The sequence below is a fragment of the Medicago sativa genome, chromosome 6 (genome assembly GCF_051527215.1).
Source record: "Medicago sativa cultivar Bolivia chromosome 6, Bolivia_mono, whole genome shotgun sequence".
In the NCBI taxonomy this organism is placed as follows: Eukaryota; Viridiplantae; Streptophyta; class Magnoliopsida; order Fabales; family Fabaceae; genus Medicago; species Medicago sativa.
Genome location: NC_140754.1, coordinates 59,055,549 through 59,071,687, shown reverse-complemented (window position 1 = coordinate 59,071,687; position 16,139 = coordinate 59,055,549). Strand labels below are relative to the sequence as shown.

The 16,139-nt window shown below is 32.7% G+C and overlaps 1 pseudogene across 1 annotated transcript in view; it reads left to right on the top strand.

The window, feature by feature from the left end:
• LOC146915953 (quillaic acid 3-O-glycosyltransferase CSL1-like) overlaps nucleotides 1-9,273 on the top strand; it is a 46,327-nt pseudogene extending 37,054 nt beyond the window's left edge. The window contains exons 6-8 of the transcript XR_015014813.1: nucleotides 1,203-1,381; nucleotides 7,663-7,958; nucleotides 8,593-9,273. The product of XR_015014813.1 is annotated as a quillaic acid 3-O-glycosyltransferase CSL1-like (transcript). The remainder of the gene's footprint in view (nucleotides 1-1,202; nucleotides 1,382-7,662; nucleotides 7,959-8,592) is intronic.
• The last annotated feature ends 6,866 nt before the right edge of the window (nucleotides 9,274-16,139 follow it).

The window sequence follows — 16,139 nt, the reverse complement described above, 5'->3', positions numbered from 1 at the left end:
ATATTTTAAGTTTAGTCCTTACTTAATTTTAATAGTTCTTTTAGTCCCTACAAAAAAATTATGCACTCGGTATTAGTCTCTGCTCAATTCAAATTTGTTTAATTTATGCATAAACTCTTAATTTTTGAACAATTTTTTGTAGACGTGTTAAAAACATTATTAAAAGTTCCTCCGCAACAAATTATTGCAAAATTTGATTTCCACGTCCAGATTTTATTACTTTTATCTCTAACTTTTGTTGTTTTAAAAATTTCATATTTAATTCGTTTCATGTTAAAAAATTCTAAATTTTAGTAAATGAACCTTTCATAGTGTTCTAAACTTATCTCAAAAAAATCGTTCAAAAATTTAAGAGTTTAATGATAATTAAACAAACTTTGTTTTAATAGGGACTAAAATTAGAAGTAAATTTTTTTTTGTAGGGATTAAAAAAACTATTAAAATTAAGTAAGGACTAAACTTAGAAGTGCCTCATTTTATAGGGATTAAAAAAACTATTAAAATTAAGTAATGACTAAACTTAGAAGTGCCTCATTTTATAGGGACCAAAAACATATTTAACCCTAAAATCAATTTTAGGGCGGACAAAGTATCTTTTAGGGTTAATTATGTTTCTAGTCCCTATAAAATAGCGACCTTGTAAGTTTAGTCCCTACTTAATTTTAATAGCATTTTTAGTCCCTATAAAAAAAAATTTACTTATAATTTTAGTCCCTGCTAAAACAAAGTTTGATTAATTATCCTTAAACTCTTAAATTTTTGAACGATTTTTTTGAGACAAGATTAGAACACTATGAAAGGTTCGTTTACTAAAATTTAGAATTTTCTGACATGAAATGAATTAAATATGAATTTTTTAAAACGACAAAAGTTAAAGATAAAAAGTAATAAAATCTAGATGTAGAAATCAAATTTTGCGATAATTTTTTGCGGACGAACTTTTAGTAATGTTCTAAACATGTCTGCAAAAAATTGTTCAAAAATTTAAGAGTTTAAGCATAAATTAAACAAATTTGAATTGAGTAGGGACTAATACTCAGTGCAGAAAAACAAAATTAGGGACTAAAAATGCTATTAAAATTAAGTAGGGACTAAACTTACAAGGTCGCTATTTTATAGGGACTAGAAACATAATTAACCCTATCTTTTATGATCATATTGCTTGCAGAGACAATTTAATTTTTTTTAATTCATATTTGCAGGGGACTATCTACTTGATGCTCAAACCAAATATGGCAAGTCTACCATGTATGTAGAGTCACTAAAAGCAATATTTGGTCAACAAACTACTAATAAAAATGATTCAAGAGATGTAAGTTTACAAGAAGCGAGTGTAGTGGCTTCTTGTACCTATGAAAGTAACACATATTGGGGTACTGAGGTAAGAACATTATAAATACATATAAACATTATATTATTTTCTCCATTCAAATTTTTAACATTTAACTCATTTAATCTTTTAGTTTTAATATAATCCAATGCATTAATGTTAATATGATCTCAACTTTTTAAAAAGATCATCACATTGGCAACATGAGTTGAATCTACAATTTTGCGAGTGAGTCCAATTTATGTTTTACAGTGTTTTTATTGGGCTTTGAATTAGATTTGTTGGGCTTAGCCCATAGTAGTATTTGTTAGTTCAGTACCTGGTATACTTGAAACAAATCAGATGTACTATATATATCTCAGTAGCTATTGAATAAAATTAGGATTATTACTTTGCGATAAACTTTGTCTTCTTAATTTCTAACAAAGTGGCATCAGAGCCAGGTTGCGGGCCTGGTTCAGAGTGTGTAGAGTGATTACTTTGTGTCGGTGTTAATGGCGGAAGAAAAGCAATTCGTTCAACCAGCGATTCCTCGATTTGATGGTTTTTACGATCATTGGTCCATGTTGATGGAAAATCTCCTTCGATCAAAGGAGTTCTGGAGTCTGGTGGAAACGGGAATTCCTACGCTTCCCGCAGCGGCGACGCCGGTGCAGATCAAGGCGGTTGATGAAGCGAAATTGAAGGATCTAAAGGCAAAGAATTACCTGTTCCAAGCCATTGATAGTAGCACCATGGAAACGATTCTCAAGAAAGATACAACAAAGGATATATGGGACTCGATGAAGATGAAGTATCAAGCGTCAACCAAGGTTAGAAGGGCCCAATTGCAAGCCTTGAGAAGGGAATTTGAAATCTTGGGCATGAAAGAAGACGAGTCTGTGGAAAATTACTTCTCTCGAACCCTAACCGTCGCTAACAAGAGGAAGGCGAATGGTGAAATCATGGAACAAACGGTAGTTGTAGAAAAGATTCTCAGGTCCATGACAACAAGGTTCAATTATGTGGTTTGTTCAATTGAAGAATCAAACGATGTTACGAGCCTCACAATTGATGAATTACAAAGCAGCCTCTTGGTTCATGAACAAAGAATGAATGGGCAGAAAGAGGAAGAACAAGCATTGAGAGTGAGTAACTCTGGAAGAATGGGAAGCAGAGGCAGAGGAAGAAACAGTAATAGAGGGGGTCGAGGTAGAGGAAGGCAATTTTTCAATAGGGGTCAAATTGAGTGCTTCAAATGTCACAAATTTGGGCACTATCAATATGAGTGCCCTAATTCAGATGAGAATGTGAATTATGCGGAATTCGATGATGAAGAAGAGATACTCTTGATGGCGCAAACAGAATCAAAGACTTTCCCAAAGAAATAGGTATGGTTTCTTGAATCTGGGTGTAGTAATCATATGTGTGGCTGCAAAGACTGGTTTTATGATCTTGATGAAAACTATAGAACTACGGTAAAGCTAGGTGATAATTCAAGAATGTCTGTTATGGGAAAGGGTAGCATAAATCTGAATATTGAGGGTCGAGTTCATACTGTCATAGATGTGTTCTATATCCCTGAATTGAAGAATCATCTGTTAAGCATTGGACAAATTCAAGAGAGAAAGCTAGAGGTTGTTTTCAAAGAAAATAAGTGTAAGGTCTATCATAAACAGAAGGGATTGTTACTACAATCTGAAATGTCCTCAAATTGAATGTTTGCCATCTATGCCTCACCGGTGCTTCAAAAATGTTTAAAAGTGACAAGTGAAGATACTACACACCTCTGGCATTGCAGATATGGACATCTTAGTCTCAAAGGACTGAAATTCCTTTCTAAGAATGAATTGGTAGATGGACTTCCAGACATCACAGAATTTAACACAGTTTGCAGTGATTGCCTAGTTGGTAAACAACATAGAAATCCTTTTCCTCAGCAGAGTACATGGAGAGCATCAAAGAAATTGCAGCTTGTCCATGCTGATATTTGTGGTCCTATCAAGCCAATCTCTAACAGTGGTAAGAGGTATCTCATTACGTTTATTGATGATATGACTAGAAGAACTTGGGTGTATTTCTTGTCTGAAAAATCAGCTGCTTTAGAATGTTTTAAGAAATTCAAGGTTTTTGCTGAAAAGGAATGTGGTGAAACTGTTGAATGTTTGAGAACAGATAGAGGTGGAGAGTTTACCTCAAATGAATTTGAGAAATTCTGCAGTGAGAATGGTGTAAAAAGGCAACTGACAGCAGCTTACACCCCTCAGCAAAACGGTGTGGCAGAGAGAAAAAATAGAACCATCATGGAAATGGTGCATAGCATTTTGTCTATGAAAAAGGTTCCTAAAGAGTTATGGCCTGAAGCAGTAAATTGGGCAGTATATGTACAAAATAGAAGTCCCACGGTTGCAGTGAAGGATTCAACTCCAGAAGAAGCATGGTCTGGTAAGAAACCTTCTGTAAAACACTTTCGTATTTTTGGTTGCATTGCATATGCTCACATTCCAAATAGTCAAAGAAAGAAACTTGATGACAAGAGCAATAAGTGTATCCTTTTGGGAGTCAGTGAGGAGTCTAAGGCCTATAGACTTTATGATCATATCTCTAAGAAAATTATAGTAAGTAGAGATGTTGTATTTGATGAACAAGGCATCTGGGATTGGTCTAAGGTAGGCAAACATGGTCAGTCTAAACCTGCTGAGCTAGAAGACAAAGAAGAACATTGTGATATTGAAGTGATTGCAGAAAATGTAGGCACAACTACAGAAGATACAAACACTGTGCATGAAGCAATTCCAAATGCTGAGTCTGATTCTGAAGGTAATGCAGATCAGAATCCAGGGAGGAATAGGAGACCACCAGCCTATTTAAATGACTATCACACAAATCTACCTAGCACAGATGAAGATGATGATGAAGTTCAGAACTTTGTTGGGTTCATACAATCAGATGATCCTTTGACATTTGAGGAAGCAACTAAGCATGACAAATGGAAGAAAGCTATGGAGCAAGAGTTAGAATCAATTGAGAAGAACAAAACATGGGAGTTAGTCAATCCTCCTGTTGGTGCAAGAGTAATTGGTGTGAAGTGGCTATTCAAAACAAAATTCAACGAGAAGGGAGAGATTGATAAACACAAGGCTAGGCTTGTGGCTAAGGGATATGCTCAAGAGTATGGAATTGACTACACAGATGTGTTTGCTCCAGTTGCAAGGTGGGATACCATAAGAACTATATTGGCCTTGGCAGCTCACAAAGAATGGAGTGTGTTTCAACTAGATGTTAAAAGTGCCTTCCTTCATGGTGAATTGAATGAAGATGTCTATGTAGAGCAGCCACAAGGTTATTACAAACAAGAAGGAAAAGACAAGGTATACAAATTAAAGAAAGCTTTGTATGGCTTGAAGCAAGCCCCACGAGCTTGGTACAATAGAATAGAAACCTATTTCATCAAGGAAGGATTTGAGAAGTGCGTGTCAGAATACACTATGTTCATAAAATCAAAGGGAAAGGAAATTTTTTTGATTGTTAGCCTATATGTAGATGATCTCATTTTCACTGGCAATGATGAGAAGATGTTTGAGGAATTTAAACAGTCCATGATGAATGAATTTGACATGACAGATCTGGGAAAAATGAGCTACTTCTTAGGTGTGAAAGTATTACAAAGTGAAAAAGGAATCTTCATTAGTCAAGGCAAATATGCAAAAGAGGTGCTGAATAGATTTGGGATGAGTAACAGGAAATCTGTTGGGAATCCCATTGTGCCAGGAAGCAAGCTCATGATAAGGCCAAACCGCAAGTGCACGGCCTATCGAAGTAATAGTAGTAAGTAGAGTTATCGTTCCGCTAGGGAGTTGGTCAATCCAATTAGCTTTTAGAAATTGATTAGAAGAGAAAGAAATAAGAAGTTGGAGAGTGCAGTTTTTGAAGGTAAATAACAATGATATTAAAAAGCCTTGGGATCATTGGTTCATCATAATAACGAATCTTTTCACAAGCAAGCCTTAAACTTATAATTAAACGTTAATCCTAATTACTAAGGACAAGTCTCTCTTTAGCATATCACAGCTCCTCTCGAAGTCAGTGAGTGTATCCCTCCAACAACCACACCTATTCTCATGGGTGATTGCCTTTGGGACCCTTGAAGATCGAAACTTTATGTGTCCCAAGGTTTGCTAGACTATTCTCATGTTTCGCAAACCTTGTCTAAATTCACTTGTTCGGATATCAAAGCTCCGCGTTCGCTTTATGAATTGATATCTGTGATGATGAATTAACCATTATCAAACCCTCCGCGTTCGCTTCCACAGTTTGATAATAATTAATTCATGTTAAAACGGTGAATTTAGATTAGGAATTAGGGTAACAATTAATTAGGGTTTAAGACTTGGCTTGATCCGGATTACGTCATTAGACTTATCCAACGATCCCAAGACAAAGAAGTCTACTCACTTATGTTCATCGTAGACATGGGGGAAGAAGAGAGAATGCGATAAAAGTAAATTGCAAAGAAGAAAGTAAAACGAAATAAAGACTTTATTGAAATAGCAATTGAAATAAACAAAGTAAAGCATGATTGTTTATGGTGGAGAGCTACTCTATTTATAGCTTTACAATTGACTTAGAAACTAAGCAACTAAAAGGGTAAAACAGTAAACCTGCAACAGGGTAACTTGGGCCCGAAGAAAAAGCAGCAAAAGAGACTCCTGGAGGTGGCACGGCCGTGCCACATGTTGGCACTGGCCGTGCCAAGCTTCTGACTTGGTGGGAACATATTTTTGTCCCGTATTTTCGTATTCTTGCGCTGTATTTGCTCCAGTCCTCTTTCTTTTGCTCCAAGACACCTTCCACCATATATTTATTCCTAAAATAAAAATAAAACACAATTTGAAGTAAAATATTCTAAACTAAAATAAAATGCAATAAAATCAAATCAAATCTAAAATAAAACTAAACTAAATAAGGCAATAAATAATACTATCTATGACTCATCAGCTCACAAAGGAGGGTAAGGAAGCAAAGGTAGATGCAACTAAATACAAGCAGATGGTAGGGAGTTTAATGTATCTCACTGCAACTAGACCTGATCTCATGTATGCAGTCAGTCTTGTTAGCAGATATATGGAATCACAGAGTCACACCTTCAAGCAGTCAAAAGAGTTATGAGATATATCAAGGGGACAGAAAATTTAGGCATCATGTACAAAAGAAAGGGTAATATTGAGCTGATGGGCTACACGGACAGTGATTATGCTGGTGATATCAGTGATAGAAAGAGCACATCAGGGTATGTATTCTCTATTGGATCAGGTGCTGTGTCTTGGGCATCCAAAAAACAACCAATTGTAACTCTGTCTACGACAGAAGCAGAATTTGTAGCTGCTGCATTTTGTGCTAGTCATGCTATTTGGCTTGAGAGAATTCTGAGGAAATTGAAACAGTGTGAAAGAAAGTGCCTAATTCTGATGTGTGATAACAACTCAACTATAAAGCTATCAAAGAACCCAATTATGCATGGTAGGTGCAAACATATTAATGTTAGATTTCATTTTCTCAGGGATTTAACTAAAGAAGGCAAGATAGAGTTAATTCATTGTGATACTCATGAGCAACTAGCAGATATTATGACAAAGCCTGTCAAACTTGACACTTTTTTGAAGATGCGGGCAAAGCTTGGAATGTGCACTGCTGAAGAGATTTAAACTGTTGTGCAAGCACTCCAGTTTAACGGAGGAATTATTGGGCTTAGAATTAGATTTGTTGGGCTTAGCCCATAGTAGTATTTGTTAGTTCAGTACCTGGTATACTTGAAACAAATCAGATGTACTATATATATCTCAGTAGCTATTGAATAAAATTAGGATTATTACTTTGCGATAAACTTTGTCTTCTTAATTCCTAACAGTTTTTATTTCGAGTTTTTTATTTTATTTTTAAACAATACTTTAATGATAATAAATAAGATAAGAAGATTTAATTAAACCACATGCACATTGCCACATCACTCTATGACTTTCAAGAAATTATTCAACTAGACTGATCACTAAAAAATAAGTCCTAAATTCTGTAATGGAGAAAATTATCAAAAATTTTAAAAATTGATGAATTATATTATCAAATTAAAAAATAGGGATTAGAATTGTAAATCAATTAACATGAGAAAATAAAATGTACATTTAAGTCTAAATTTGTAAATAGGGATTCTCTCTCGTGGCGATCTCACTGGATGTGTCCAGTGTTAATGTGGACCATCCAGATCTCATTTGGAATCCATATCACATTAAACACTTTCATTTACAATTATGCATTGGCATTTTCATTCCCATTATTAACTTGAATGAAATCCACAGGTGGGATTCTCATATGCTATAAAACTTGAGAGTACAGTTACTGGTTATCTCCTTCTTGGGATGTGCCCCAACTGACATGAAAGAGGGATATCTTCAGTTGGTAAAGTGGACATCCGAACTTTGCTTGCTTGGAATCTCTAAATATAGCCCATTCACTTATGGGATTTCAAGATTGTCCATTATTCATTGTCTAACCTTTTGCTACTTCACAACCACAACTCAATATACCATTGCCTACACTATATGGAATCATTCCTCAGATTTGCTTCTTCAAAGGAATTTCTGTATTTCCAAAGGTGCATAAGTGTTTATGTATATATAAGCTTTATTTTATATAAATGATAAAATAAAAAACTATTTTTGTATAGGCTATGAACTTGTTGATTACAATATACAAGTTTTTTATTACAAGATGAATAATCAACTATAGTTAGTTGATAGGTTAACCAAGCTATACTGACTCTAGTTAACCTATCAACTAATATTGTCGTGAGATTTTTTTTTTAATAAAAATAATTATTTGTAGAAGATTTGACCATTTTAAGTTCCATCTCTTAAAAATCATTTTTGATATCTAATTTTTTATTAAAAGCAAATTTTATTATATTAAACAAACACAAAATAGTTTATATTTTTTTTAAATTACAAAAAATTAATGTATAAATTATTTAATATTAAATTAACTTTTTATAGCACATAACAAACAGACAATATAACTTGTGTTCATAAGCTGAAACAACTTATGTTATAAGTGTTTTCTATAAGCTCTTCTAAACAATCTCAAAAATGTTTATGTGTCTATAAATAAACTTAAATAAGTCAATTCAAACATGTTGAATAATTATTTACTATCATTTTTTTATGTCATTTTGCAATATGCTACTTCTAAGATTTTCCTTGATAAAGTATATTAATTTATTTATTTTACAGGTTACAGAACCTTGGTTTATAGTGTTTACAGTATAATATGTATCCACTCAAATTCAACATTATATTGAGGTAATTTCAAGTGGTGGCTCCTCCAGAATTTGGTGGGATGAACAAAGAAGTTGGATTATAAAATCAATTGGATGTTTTTTTGCAATTATAGAAGCAACAAAAAAATGGTTTGGGTTGAACAAGGGAAAATTCACTTTATCAAACAAAGCAGTTGACAAAGATAAGGTAAAGCAATATGAGCAAGGTAAATTTAATTTTGATGGTGCAGCGTTGTTGATGGCACCATTGATTGTGTTGCTCATAATAAACATTGTTTGCTTCTTTGGTGGTTGATGGAGACTACTCAATAAAAAGGATTTTGATGAAATGTTTGGTCAACTTTTTCTCATTAGCTATTTAATAGCTCTAAGTTATCCTATTATTGATGGGATTATAAGTATGAAACGCAAGGTTGGGTAGCAAATATCTTAACCATGAAAAGCATATGAGTATGTCATAGTGTTTTGTATCTTGTAATTCTGTAATCTTAAGCTTAGATGATTTTGAGAGGACAATCTTATGTTTGGATGAATTTCATTTGTCTAATGTACTACATCTTTTGTCCTAATTTTTTTATTTTTGCTAAATTATGAGCAAAATAATATCAAAGAGAAAGAGAACGTTCTCACTTAATTGGCACCCTGCTCTAATATTTGTCCTAGGTTACTTATATATTCCAACTACATGTGATTTGAATTTTGATTTTGGGTAACAGTATCTTTTTTTTTTTGACAAGAAACTTATTGCATTTCATTCATAATAATAGTAAAGATACAAGATGGAATCCTAATATGAATATGGAAACTAGCATGAGGCAAATCCACTCTAGAAAAACTATGAGTGACTTCGTTGGTTTGTCTCCGAATAAACCTAACATTAGAGGTTGGGTAACAGTATCTTATCTGCCAAATTAATGCAAAATTTAAATTTAGTTCAAAATAAATAAATATAAAAAATTGACATGACGCTGAATAGTTTAATATTGGATACTAATATACTATATACCACAAAACTCTAGGGTATTGTAGCGTTTATAAAAATCTAAATTTATTAGCCATCAAAATTTTATTAGGCAAATTTTGTAAAAATAAAAATAAAAATTTATTAGTCAATTTTTTTTATTATGTTATAACTTTTAAAAATATTTGTTAACCGAGATTTAGAATACTTGCTTTCCAATTTATTTTTTTTAAACCTTCGTAAGAATTGTAACATCCTAAACCCCGCATAATATTTTTAAAATGTAATGCAACAATGTCTCCGTGAACTTACCTTAGTTGATATTGATAATGCATAATATATGCAAGGTTCAGGGTTTGAACATCGGACACAACAAAAAAAAAATATAATGCAACAATAATAAAACATGCAAAGGTGTTACTCTTCGTCATTAATCCAAAAACAAAACTCCATCTTATAAATAAAGCATTCACAACGGAAAAAAAATGAATCTCAGCAACATATAGTCAACACCAAATCTCAGAAGTACAACAACAAGAGAACTCAAAAGTAACCCCAACAGTCATAATCAGAGCAATACTATGTTAGACTCCAAAAAAATGCGGTAAAGAACGAGTAGGTTCCAAAGCCATCATCGGAAAAATCACGACAACTAAGCTTCCTCAACCTGTAAGTCTACCCTCAACAAGCGTAGGTGGCAACCACAATTAATAGGGTGAGAATATAGTCAACATAAATGAAATATAAACGCATGAATAACTTCAAGGTAAACAACACATCATGCATATTTATATTCATGTCATCAAAGATAATCAGTCTCAATCTACAACTTATAAGCATATATCAACGACAATTAAGGACATTCAAGTTAACATGTATCAAAAGGTATATCATTAGCTCATCATTGAATATCACATCTTCATAATATTCACACTTTCATATTGTCGCGGCGCGAAAAAAATGAAATGGCCACGAGTGTAAACACTCGCAACGATAACAGAGTCGCCACCAAACTTTATTTATCCGAAAAGAGGGAAAGGAAAATATCGATAAAACCTTAGGTGAACATGGTATGTGAACCATGAGATGGGTTCGGAAGTTGATTATGCGAGAGGAAGGTGTTAACACCCCTCGCATCCGTTGTACTCAACGGGAACCATTTAGGGGGGAGGTTCGCTTACTCTCACAGGTTTAGATTATCTGCTTATATGTTGGTTTCTTATTTCTACATTATTAAAAAAAGAAAAAATATTTTTTTATTAGAGGTGCTTGACGAGATGTTGCTATCCCGCTCCTACGTATTCTCGTGTGCAATGGGAAACTCAAAGCTACTGATGTCGTATTTTTCTATCAATCAAAAGTAAGTATTGTTTATCGTCTTCTCAGGGACTAGTGCGATATCATAAACCGTTCAACATCGATTATCATTTTAAGTTAAAGATTAATTGGTTGTTTGTTGTAAAACTATGTGAACTAAATTACGAAGATAAAACTTAAGAGTAATAAGGTGTAAAAGCGTTGGGATTAGAGTTCGTTTATTAAGCGTCGAATATAACCTAATGAACACATATATTGATTCTAGCGTTTTACCGATATTATCACGTATCACTCTACAACATCATTCATGTCTAAATGATATTGTGATATCGACCGTATCATTTAATCGACGATTTCTTTATCTATTAAACGATCTGAAAGCTTCGAGATTCGATACTTTGTGTGATTATCAAAACATCAATCCTATGTCTAGAATCATTTTTTGATAGACGAATATTCTAAACCTAGATTCAAAAGTATTTGTCAATAACAATTAAATCAAAGATAAGAATTAAATGCAAGAATAAACTCAATATCATGTAAATTGCTAGAATCATATATTCAAAGATCAAAAGATTACATTCTAAGTTTTAATCAAGTACCTCTAATCCCAACAAAGGAGATTTAGTTGATCATTGTCATGATAACATTACAATCATGGAAGAAATGGTGAAGATTCATGCTAAGATCTTGATTTCTCAAAGTTTCTTGATGAATCCACCCTCTAAGACTCCTTCCCTATGAAATACAGTTATTTTCGCCCTATTCTCTCTCTAATATGAATATAAGATAATGTATGAAATGAGGGAAATGAGCTTTTATAGTTCTGCAAAATTCAGCTTCCTCGTTAGGCAGGACTTGCTCGCTCGGTCGAGATGACCTTTCTTTGCCAGTGGGTTTCTGCCACGTCATCATCCACTTGCTCCAAACCGCCTTAGCTCGCCAGGCACGAATTTCTCGCCATGGCGAACTCAAATCTCCAAAAACATGGTCTCTGGACCTCCTCTTCCCGCTATGGTGAAAGATGCTCGATGTGGCGAGTTTTGATCTTGAAAAACATGGTCTTTGGACCTCCATTCCCGCTATGGCGACTGATGTTGCTCGTGCGAAATCTCCAAAAACATCTGTAATAGAAACAACTACTATCTGAAGCTTGTACTTTTACAAATTTCATAGTTGATATCCTAGCATAACATTTATTCCAAATTACGATCTAGATATACTGTACACCGATATGAAAGTCAACACCATTGTAACTCATTTACAATGTTTCTTTCATATGTGTTCAAGAAACAATCCTTAGTCCTTTAAGACATCCATGAATATTCTTGAAAGTATTCTAGTGTCGAACACTACAATCAATTTTGGTACATATTGAAAATAATTTTCTAACCATGTCTCACATGTGTAGATAAATTGTTTTGGTGACTAGTATGTCATCCATATACTCCACCAAACTAATATCAATGCTCCCACTATTCTCCTTGTGTGCACAGGATTTTTATTAATCAAAGTTTTTCATAAAACTTCACTAATAAAACAAATAATTCAACTTCAAGAAGCTTGCTCCAATTCATAAATGAATTTTGTAATATATATACCTTTCTAGCATCCTTTGGATTAACGAAATCCTACATATGTCAAATACATATATAAGGTTATTCCAATTAAGGAATACAACCTCGTTATCCATCTCCTAGAACATGTATTATACAACAATGGCAATTGGGAGCGTTAGATTTAAGCATTACGATGATGTAATGGTTTCGTCATAATTGGCATCATGAGTTGCATGAAACCATATACAACCAATCACATCTTAAAGGTATTCATAATACCATCCATGTCAGTATTCTAAAAGAAAACTCACATTCCAACATCCATATATGGTCTGTGTACATAGATCCTTTATAAGATCCCATGACATATAGCCACTTCTCAAAGTTCAAGCCATTTAGATCTTGTGCTACTCAAACTGATGATTTAACAACAACCCTTTGTTGAATCAACTCGTGTTCCATTTTTAGAGAGATGTGTATTTTGTGTTACTTGTCTTAATTCAAGTTCTACATCACTCCCACTGGCTCCTGTAGAGACATACTCCTTGAAAAGGAATACTCCAGTTCTAGCGACAAACAAATTTTGTCAAAAAGAAGATGTAGAAATAATATCCTTTAGTTTCCTAAGGATAGTTACACAATTATACATTCATTAAATTCGAAGTTTAGTTTATCTAATAAACCATATAACCTCAATTTATCATAAAGTCAAAACTAGGTACTCTTACCTCCATATCTAATATGATGTCTTTATGATTACTTAATTGGAACTTTGTTGTGGGTGAAGAATAACTGTAATTTAGTTAATTTCAAGAGTCATTGAGTTATAATCAAACTATTTTAGATCGAGTTATGTCAAACATGAAGCGATATAAATAATCATTATACTCATTAATCAAGCATTTACCATCACGACTTACTCATATGGTCTTTATACTTTTCAAACCTATTTCTTTTACTTCATTGTTAAACTCTTCGAACAATTTCAAAGATTTCTTGAATTGTGTCAAATACACTTTTCTCATATACTATTAATTAGTAATGTTAGATGAAGTAAGAGAAATAAAATATCCAGCAAATATGTTTAGTGCTCCATATACATCTCATATGTATATCAACTCAAATAGATTATGTGTCCTTTTCACCTTTACCGGTATACTAATCTATTTTGAAAGGTGGAACTCACATCCTTCAAATGATATAAAACCAAATGAGTCCAATAGTCCATATCCATGAATTTTGGAAATGTGAATCACACTTGTTTGTACTAAACAGTGATGCCAATGATATACAAAAGGTTCAAATCTCATTTGATCCTTTTCTCATATGTTATAGACTAGCTTATCAAGATCATGGAACTCAAATCCATTACTTGATCAGCACATTGTATAGAAAACATTATTAGGACAATAGGACAATATTTGTCTATCATTCAACTACATAATCCTTCTCTTGTCAATACAAGATTTATGATTTAATGTTTCTATTTTATATGGAATTTAATAACAATTATTTGGTTCCATATCAAGTTAAGTTTAAGTCCAAGCATAAGCTCTTATAGTCAATGAAACAATTTGTTCCATTCCAGACGTAGGTGAACTTCACTTATAGTTAATGTTCTGCTTCTTTAAAACTCTCTATATTTCAACAAATATGAGATTAATCATCAAGTATCAAATACTTATGATGAAGAAGTAGAAATTTAACTTTCTATAACTATATGGGTAAATAAGAAGTCTTACTTCTTTCTTATATTTTGACCCTTTCAAAACTACGAGCAATTTTTGTTTTTCAACTTTTGAAATAATTGCTTCCCCTTTTTGCAACCGTGTTTAACCTTTCAAAGGTAGAAAAACAGAATTTGAATTTTATTCTTATCCATGTACATCTACTTGATAGGCTTTCATCTTATAACATTGAGGTTGAATGATCATATCATTCTCCATCGTCGTTATCACTATGAGATATCCTATATCTACTCATTTGACCCAATGCTTCTGATAAGCGTTGTTTTTCAAATATAGACATAGAAAGTTGCTAGGAAATAACTGCTCAAGAATATACAGTTTTTCTCATTGTTAAGAACAATTCTTAAATTTTGTACCAATTCAGAAACACTTTTCTGAAAATTTTGTTCTTCATAAGAACTTTTAACAGTATAATAAAATTTATATGCTAAAGAAATTCTAAATACAGAAAATAAATAAAATAAATGTATCATGATTTAAAACATATTTAAATAGGTCTTTAATTAAATACGCTCCCACTATTTTACTCAAAACAAATGACCTTCAACATTTGAATCGGAAAATCTCATTGGAAGATTTTCTAGTGGGTTGAAATCCATATTTCACCTTGCTTTAAGTCAACGGGGGCTGTACTCAAAACTCAGTTATTTAGGTAGGAACTCCTTCCAATTGTATCTCATACAACTTTCAAATCATTTGAGTGAATAACTCCTTACTCTAATCTATCATATAGATGTTCCCAAACATTGCTTCTAAATTTATTTTAATCTTATTAAAATTAATTTAGTTAAGTTAAACCCAAAAGAATAACACTTGGGTAAATTGGATTACCGCACCGCAACTTACTAGTATAGAAAGTGCACCTCGCGGAGGCGAAACCTACACATTTCGATATTAGTCTTGAAGGGTGTTAAACTTTTGGAAAGCATTAAACTTAATATTTTGAATTGAAGGATTTTTATTAAGTTTGATCTCACCTCACCACGGCTTATATATCATATATATTCGCACTCCAATCATAACATGCATAACGATTATACAATAATAAAAGTGACATGATTATGGCCATCCTAACGCTATGACTCTCTCAAGCCAATGAGAGAATCTAAACTAATCCTAGAAACGACCTTGCTTCTCCAAGCTTGATCTCCAGGACTATCCTAACGTCATGAGCCCTATTACTTCTTTGCATTCTATTTACATTACATATGAAAGAAACTCGTTTTACATACGAGGGAGTGGATGAGAAGAGAATGTACAATAGAGATATAAGAGAGAGGCACGACACGCAGGCCGTATTTTAATATCCAAAAGAAATAAATTAAAAAGGACTAAGGCCATAATCATTCACACACATAATAATAACAAACACACTTTTATTATTATTAAGGTCTTATAATTAAAATAAATTAAATTAAAATTTGACATATGATCACACTACGCAGATTAGCTGGGGGTTTAATTGAGTACCAAAATATATTATATTGAGTACAAAAATATATTATATTAAGTACAAAAATATCTCATATTATGTACCAAAATATATTTTATTGAGTACCAAAATATATTATATTATGTACCAAAATATATTTCAGATCAAGTACTAAAATATATTAGATTGCATACCAAAATATCTCTGATTGTGTTCCAAAATATTCTAGATTGCGTATTTCGCATCAACACTTGACACGTTTATGAACACCCAAATCGTTTCGGCAAATATTATGATCAAATCCAAAAGATCATATATGATATTGAAACTCTTTCAAATCATGATTCTTTTAAATTATAAACAAATCAAGTTAAAGTCATGCAAATCGATTAAATAATTTCAAAAGATCATATATGACATTGAAACTATTTCAAATCATGATCTTTTAAATTAACTATCAATTTAGGATCGTTTATTACCTTT